This window comes from Pteropus medius, unplaced genomic scaffold (genome assembly GCF_902729225.1).
Source record: "Pteropus medius unplaced genomic scaffold, Ma_sr-lr_union100, whole genome shotgun sequence".
NCBI classification, from domain to species: Eukaryota; Metazoa; Chordata; class Mammalia; order Chiroptera; family Pteropodidae; genus Pteropus; species Pteropus medius.
This window is the reverse complement of record NW_024353517.1, coordinates 4,580,325-4,588,257: the sequence shown is the minus strand read 5'-3', so window position 1 is coordinate 4,588,257 and position 7,933 is coordinate 4,580,325. Positions and strand designations below refer to the sequence as shown.

The 7,933-nt window shown below is 43.6% G+C and overlaps 1 protein-coding gene across 4 annotated transcripts in view; it reads right to left on the bottom strand.

Moving 5' to 3' along the window:
- ST6GAL1 (ST6 beta-galactoside alpha-2,6-sialyltransferase 1) overlaps positions 1-7,933 on the bottom strand; it is a 104,148-nt gene that overhangs the window by 36,080 nt on the left and 60,135 nt on the right. For 2 of the 4 annotated variants that reach the window (XM_039850796.1, XM_039850793.1), the window contains exons 3-4: positions 4,715-4,861; positions 2,805-2,970 (exon numbers count right to left, since the gene is read on the bottom strand). The gene's annotated coding sequence lies outside the window, so the exon portion shown is untranslated. Of the gene's footprint in view, positions 1-2,804; positions 3,020-4,714; positions 4,862-7,818; positions 7,903-7,933 lie in introns of all 4 variants that reach the window. The other 2 variants (XM_039850794.1, XM_039850795.1) reach the window with 2 other exon arrangements.

Sequence of the window (7,933 nt, the reverse complement as noted above, 5' to 3'; positions counted from 1 at the left end):
GCAAACCTCATTCTCATCTGTACCTTAGGACCTATACTTTCTGTCCTTAAAGACCTTGACACCCTGTAGCCCCCACAGGGTATTTCAGCTAACTATAATACCACTAAAAAATAGTCCATGTGTCCTGGATTCCAGAAACCTCCACCATAATGGGCTCCCTTTGCTCTAAGGTCATGAATTCTTAAGCTGTGCCACCTGAGCTGCCACTCAATGCTGTAATGAATCCTCTTCCTGTTTCTTCATGTCAAGGATGGCTGGCTGCCCCACCAAAAATGTGCTCTTTCTGCTGTATAAAGTTGTTGATGAAAGTGGCAGCCTTGCCAGGGGTTACATTTTCCGACACACACACACACCCTGCACCTGGGTGGAAACTTATGACTAGTTATCAGCAACAAAATATGAGCAAAAATAACATGTGTCACTTCTGGGCTAAGTTGATTAATTAAAAGTGGGTCTATTTGTTATGGAAGCTAGCATTAGCCTAACTAATAGAGGTACATCATAGAGACTTCCTAAATATTTCTTTCCACTGGCCAAAGAATATCAGCAGAATTCTCAGCTATAGATTTTTCATCATCAACACAGTTCCCTCCTCATCCCAACATTTCACTACACAGTGGAAAAACAGATGTTTCCCCTAATTTAGTCAAAGCCAATGGTTTCTAAATTCTTCCACACCAATTACCTCTCGTATTTGTTTACCCCTGCTATGATCCCCAGGTTTTGAAAGATGTTGTCAGCCAAGTTAAGAATTTGTTCTTATTTGCTATCAAATGAACAAAGATCTTGCTGCCAATAAGAGGTTTTGACCAGCATGAGATTGTCATTGTTATCACCATCAGTTGATAAGAGTTCACCATGATAAGAGTTCACAAAGAAACCTGATGATTTCCTCAGCCTAGACAGGTTTGTTGGGATAAATGTGCTTCTCTTATACGGCTTTTTTGAAAAACTAAAAGTGTCTGGTGGATCTCTGGAGACTCAGGACAAGGAATTCTGGTTTGTATGGCCTGAAACTTACCCCAATACAATCATAACTTTCTGATCCCAGTTCACTTTCTAAAAAACAGGTTCTACTGGTGGGCTAAACACCAAAGGGTACTTAAAATAAAACCGCCCCTAACTAGGCAGAATTGAGGCATTTTAAGCTTATCTGGAAGAATCAGTTCTCAAGTGCTTAAAAATCAGAATGGCAATGTAAAATCAGAATTTTACTGACTGCTAGATCAAACAGATACAAACGAGCCTCCCTCCCATTATCTCGGCACACAGCAAGCAGTTGAGTGCACAGCAGCAGTTACATCAGAAAGATGCCCCACCCCCGGACAGAACAGCAGAGATGTTATAGCCGGGTAGGGAGGGTATTTAGGCTGCCCAGAGTTCTTGCGTGTTGAAGAGCAAAGGAGGACCAAATGGCAACAACACAGGAGGGAGAGAGTTCTATGGAAAGACCAAGGATTAACGATTTTCTCTTTAATTCTGATAACAAAGGTCTAATGACCTACATCTCCCTCTTCAAACCTCAGTTTAACCATATCTTTTGTGAGAACAAGGATGTCTGCTAATGCTATCTTGAACATAATTTGCTTTAGGAACTCCTGGGCTGGAAATCATGCCAGGGGCTGTTTTTCCTTCCCTTCCATAACGATTTTACCTGTCTGGGCAGGAGGAAGTCAGGGCTGGTTTTCTTTACATTTCCTAAATGCCAGAATCATTAAAATGAGCTTCCTCTTCAAGATGACAACTGTTTACCTCTCTTACCTTAGCAAATTGTTCTCTTTCCTAGGACCAGCTCACGACCAAATGGGCCACCATGCAAAGAGAAAAGGGGAGAGACTGTAGAGAGGAAAGAATTTGATTAAGTCTGTCCTCAGAGATGGACCCCACTTCTAGTAGGGTAGGTAAAAGGAGCCACTTAAAACACTACTTTCCCATATCATCTGGGCATTAACATCACATAGGAAGCATTATAAAAATATAGATGCCCAATATTATCCTAAGTAGATTCTGATCTAATTGGTCTGGACCAATAAACATTGATAAAGCCTTGAAGAATGTAAAAGTTCACAGGAGGTAGCCTTAGGCAGAATGGGAGTGGGGCAAGGATTTTCCTAAAAGAGGAGGGGACAATACCAGTACAGCCTAGGGTAGACATGGGTTGATGAGTCAATACATGGACTCAAGCATTTTAAGACCCTATTTAACACAGACTCCTCTACAACCCAAGGAGCGTGCTGCCTCATGATAGCCCAGAGTTACTAAGAAACTGGCTGGACCTCAAATTCAATCCAGGTCTTTCAAGCCAAATTTCATCAGTTCTGGGCTCCTACCCAAAGGGGAGATGTAAATAATTCAGGTGTGTGATGAGGTCATGGAGAATCAGTACTACCAGAGAGAGAGCTAATAGCCCTTGCATCGAGGGGCACCTTTCACCTCTCTTTACTCCTGCCTGTGATCTTGACTTTAGTCACCAGAGGACACAAACAGCAATGTGGCTGATGATTAATCTTTTGGGAGAAAGAGTGTGCTACACTCTGAGCAGTCCCAGGTGAGGGCTTACACCCAACTTCCACTCTTAGCCCAAGGTCATTCCATCCTAGAAGGCAAGGGCTGGTTTTCCAGGATTCTTCACATTCATTTTCCTCCCCACGACACATACACAAAGACCAATTTATATTTGCACCTATTTTTTTGCATAATGGTGCATATTGACTGTTAAAAGTTTGGGGTATTTTTCTTTAAGGGCCAGATCCACAGTTCTCAGCACTCATTAGTTAATCTCACCCCCAAGTCTCCCTACTCACCACTTCCTCCTTTCACTTCAGGAATCCAAGATGGAGGCTTCCAGATTCTCCAGTGTAGAGTTCCTCTATCTGTGTGGACTTCCACCATACTCCTGGCCTAAACGAATGCTCTCTTGCATGCTCCTCCAGGTTTTGCGAGAATATTATTTTCCACTCAGACAGGGCTCTGTGGGGATAGAGTTCATCAACATCTCTTCTCTGTTTCCTTTTCAGCACTGCCAAGAACAAGGTATACAGGTGGCTTTCAAAATCAGACTGGTGCCAGTTGCCAGAACTTGTGGTTTGTGTGTTGAGGATGGGAAGTGGTTAATTTGTAAATAATAAAATAATTTTAGAATTGAACTAAAATCATCAATGAACACGAAGCACCTACTGGGCATGGAGCCCTATACAGAGAGAGAAGAAAGGGAAGTCACCATGACTGCTTTCTGGGTGCTTCCTATGTGTCAAACCTGTTTATATAATAATTAGTACAATCTTAACCATGATCCTCAGAGATTGGCATGGTTATCATTTCCATTTTGCAGATTAGGAAGCTGAATCTTAAATAGGTTAAAGGGTTTTTGCTAGTTAAGAGGCAGCACCAAGACTTGAATTCAGAACTGTATGAATCCAAAGACCATACTCTTAATCCCTGTATTCAATCATCTTGTTCAGCTTGTGACTCTCAGCCACAACCATGGCCACCTAACTGCAGAAGTGAATGGTTTTAGTTAATATGGAAACCAATGGTACTAAGTTCCAAGACCAGGGCACACTTAATATGCTAGGCACTTGATGTACTATCCCACTGAATCCTGCAGCATCGCTAGATGACTACTGCTATTGCAGTTGATCTCTGGCATTTACAGAGGCCACATTTGGGATTTTGACTATTTGAGACCATTTGACAACTCCAAAGGTCCTAGACATAAAACAGCCTGATTTAGCTCAGGTGTAAATATGACATATATGCACTAGAAAGCTGGCAGGAGCCAGTCCTTTAATGCATGAAAGAGCTCACCCTCAAGCTGTGACCCAGTGTGCAAGGGTTCTGTGTCTTCCATGTGTCAGGAAGTGATGGAAATAACTGGGTGTGAACTACAACTCCCAAAGAAAGCAAGTCCATGCCAAGGCAAGTTTATACTCAATAATGAATTTCTTTTAATAGATTTATAAATGCCTATATCCCTGTATTCATGAAATCACTAAGGGGCAAAAATCATTTAAATTGTTCAATTATGCATGAGTGCATATATGGGGAAATGATGTGCTCTGGTAGCATGTGCATGAGTTAGTTCCTCGCCTGTCAAGAGAACAAATACCTCACCTTAGGGTTATTGTCAATAATTGAGATCTTGGTCACAATGATGAGGAGGATGCTGAGAATTCTCAAAGATCCCAAAAAAACTCTCTCATAAATGTTGAGTCTACTGTTTCGACATTTTATCAAAGAGGACACTGAGGCTGGGGGAAGTCCTATGAAATTATCCTGTCCAGGAATGTCTTTCTCTAAAGCCAGTGTGCTTCCCTCCCTACAGCCCAACACAAGTCATCCAAAAAGTGCCAAGTCTTGCATGCTGACCCAATCACAGAACATGACTTAGAAGGGGAAGAAGGAGGGCCACAGGAGGGAGAGAGACCTGCCCCTGGAGAGACCTGTCCCTCCAACCCTTCGCCAGTAGGTGACTTGGGAATGGCAGAGCTGTGAGCTTTCCTTTTGACTATATCTATTCAGATCAATCAATTCAACAAAGATGCTGGTAACTATGAGCTCAGAACAGAGGGCCCAGAGGTAACTGTCACTACCCCCTCCCTCAAGATGCTAAGTCTTAAATACCATAAGAAATCAGATAAGGACCCAGATACCTAATGCATTATTTACTTTATTTCTCCTCACTAGACAGTAAGTACCTGAACCATCTAGTTACCTCAATGTTCTCAGGAACAAGGTCAGTGCCTATGGCTCAGCTTCATCAACGTTTTCTTGTTGCAAAGAAGGTTCTCAGAATCTTAGCGCAGGAAGAGGGGCCCACATCCAGCCTGAGATCAAAGTAGCCTTCGTGGATGGGAAAGACCTGGAAGATGGAAAGGAAATGGCATGAAGGTGGGTGATGGCAGGGTACCAGGGCACACTGAGAATCTCAAATCAACCCAGGCAGGTGTGCAAAGCTGAAGCTGAAGGGGAGACTCAGGCCTCACTGTGTGCTATGGTGAGTAGCAAATGGAAAACTCTAGCATTTTTCAGGTACACAGTGAAGAGCAGATAAAAAGCTTCAGAGCAGGGCAAAGAACTGACAAGCCAGTAAGGGGCTGTGCGCCTTCAGCAGTAGGAGGGAAGGCATGCTGCTGCTCACAGTACCCCTTTCTCCACTCCTTGAAAGCAAATGCCCAACAAACAAATAATAGCCACTACTTCTTATGTACTATGTCAAGTACCTATGTAATCTTCAAAAGAACCCCATAAGGCAGGTAACTCTTGAACCTATTTTACAAGGGAGAGAACTGAGACTCAGAGAGGTTATCAAAGTTGCCCACAATCACCCTACTGTAAAAAGGCAGAGGTAGGATCTTAATTCAGATTTGACTCAAGGTCCACAGGCCAAGGAAAGCTGGTGCGGCCCTCTGCCGCTCCCCCTACCTCCCCACCTCCCCGTACCGACAAAATGAGAACCAATATTGGGGTGAGGAATACCCTCAGACAAGGTCCAGCTTGGAAGAGTGGCGCCACATTTCATGTGAACCCAGCTTTGGAGTCAGACAACTCTATATTTGGCTCCCAGTTTCATTATTCATCTCTGTGTGATCTTAGGCACATGGCATGAGCCCTCAGAGCCTCAGTTTCTACATCTATAAAATGTGCAAATCCACCCACCTCACAGGACTGCTGTGAGGGTTAGAAGTAAGAATCATGTAATGCCTGACTTGGGGCAGGTGCTTAGTAAATGAGGATGTGTATACCAGGATCTGGCAGTGTGGGGGAGGAGAGACAGGAAGCTGGGGCCTGGCTTAGCCACCGTGGGTGGAGGCAGTCTTCGTTTCTGAGTAAGAGTTGAACTTTCGGGAGTGTCATGAATATTTGTCTTTGGCTAAACATGGCACCTTGATGTTTATCTCAACAAAACCACTATCTGGTGCTTTCAGTGTTAACTATTTCAAACACTGCTCCACAGAAAAGAGAATAAGAATTTGGGAACTTCAAAGGAGTTAGAGGCAAGGGGCTATTTCTGAGAAGGCTGGACTCATGCAAAAGCCTGAAACCAGGGCACATTGTGAGGTCCCTAGCTCTCCAGCCAAATCACTGCATATCCCTGAGTCACTTACCCTCTCTAAGCCTCTGTTTCCTTATGATCTAAGGGTCTTAATAAACCTTACTTCACAAAATTGTGGTGGAAAGCATAGATAAGAGTTTTTAAGCTATGCAGGTAAGATAATTATTTTAAATTTCTCCAAGACAGTGGCTTAACTTCATCATCTCTATACATCCACAGGAAATAAAGCTTGGAGGTAAAGTACCCACCTGCACGGGGAGTGGAAAAAGAAATACCGTTTAACAAACACTTAAGATAAGAAAGATTTCTTTTATTGAAATGTTATTCAATTATGAGTTGAGGTGAATTATAACTGTTAAAAGAATTATTTCTCTATGATCAAGTTGAAAACACAAAATTGTTCAATTTTCTCAGAGCTGGTACACCCCTGAGAGCCCAGTGAAGACACTGAAGAAGTTCAGCTCTCATTTCCACAGAGCAGAGGGCTCACTGCACGAGATGGGAAGCCAGAAGACCTAAATGCTCACAGTAAAGGTTGCTGTCTTCTCTCTGGATTTTTCCTCAGCTTAGAAAATAGGCCAAACTCACTCCACCTCCCAGCCCCACCCTTACATCTCTTGCAACTGGAATGTACCCAGGAAAGAAAACAAGAAATCAGTAAGGTGGTCTCAGAATGAAATCTGGTCAGGCTGACGACACCGAGGACTGGGCACCCAATCTTAATTTCCAGAAAATACTTCTCTTCCTGTCAGCTATACCCACACTCTTGGCTGAGAGAGCATAGTAGGGTTTCCAGGCCTAACCTGGGAGCCTGAGCCAAATGGTGTTCAAATAATCTAAATGATGCCCATCCACTGACCTCCCCTCACCCCCGCCCCCCACACACACATGCACCCCCCTCAATCAAAAGCAGCAAATAAAGAAAAAATACTTTGGGTTCTCTTTCAGTATCTGAGCAGACAAGTTATTTAAAACCATAGCCCCTCTTTCTGTTTTAGCTCAACCTTCTAGAAGGGGTGTGTATGTATAGCAAGAACATGTCCCACTTAGGGGCTCTGGGCCTGAGCAAAGAATAAAAGTGGAAGGAAGCTTAGGGGACAGGGGAAGGGGCAATGAATTGAGGCAGAGACCCAAGCGTGGCTGGGCTGCCCTTGAAAGATAATATTCCAGGTCTGAATTCTGTTCCAAAGAGTAAGGTGAGAGACTGGCAAATAAACCACCTGAAGTTCACTATGATTCTCCGTGCCAAGCACTGTAAGGTGCATTTCCACCGAATCAGGTAAATACTACTAACAATCAGAATTCACTTCCTGAAGAGCAGCTTTTCCCCAAGATGGATTTCCTGGTTTGTGATAGCTGCCTCCATCACCCAGCAGTGACTGAAAGACTACTAAGCAGGGAGACTGCAAAAAAAATTAAAGGTGAAGGGGCAGTGACCCAAACTTGAGTAGCAATTCCTGCTGGGGGCTGGCTCTGAGCTCCTTGCTATCTCTGTGCAGCAGAGCAGGAGGTCCTTTTGTATCCTGAGCCTCAGCTTCCCAAAGAAAATGCTGCTGCCTCAGCTTCCCACAAAAGCTACTGCCTTCAGATTGATCATGGCATACCATGCTTTTTCTCTATACATTTCTATTGTCCCACACTCACAAAGGCCAGTATGACTGCTCTATTTCTTTACTGAAAACCTCTGAGACCTAGAGAGGTTTATGGTTGTACAAAGCCAGGAATTAGTAAGTGCCAGAACCAGGATTTGAACCAAGAGCTACCTGTGTCTGCATCTGCCCCTCATCTTCCAAGTGGGGAAGGCACAATAAATCTCTTTTCTCCTACTCTTCTCCTTTGCCTCCTCCCTAAAAGAATGGGAAATAATTCAGTGACAGA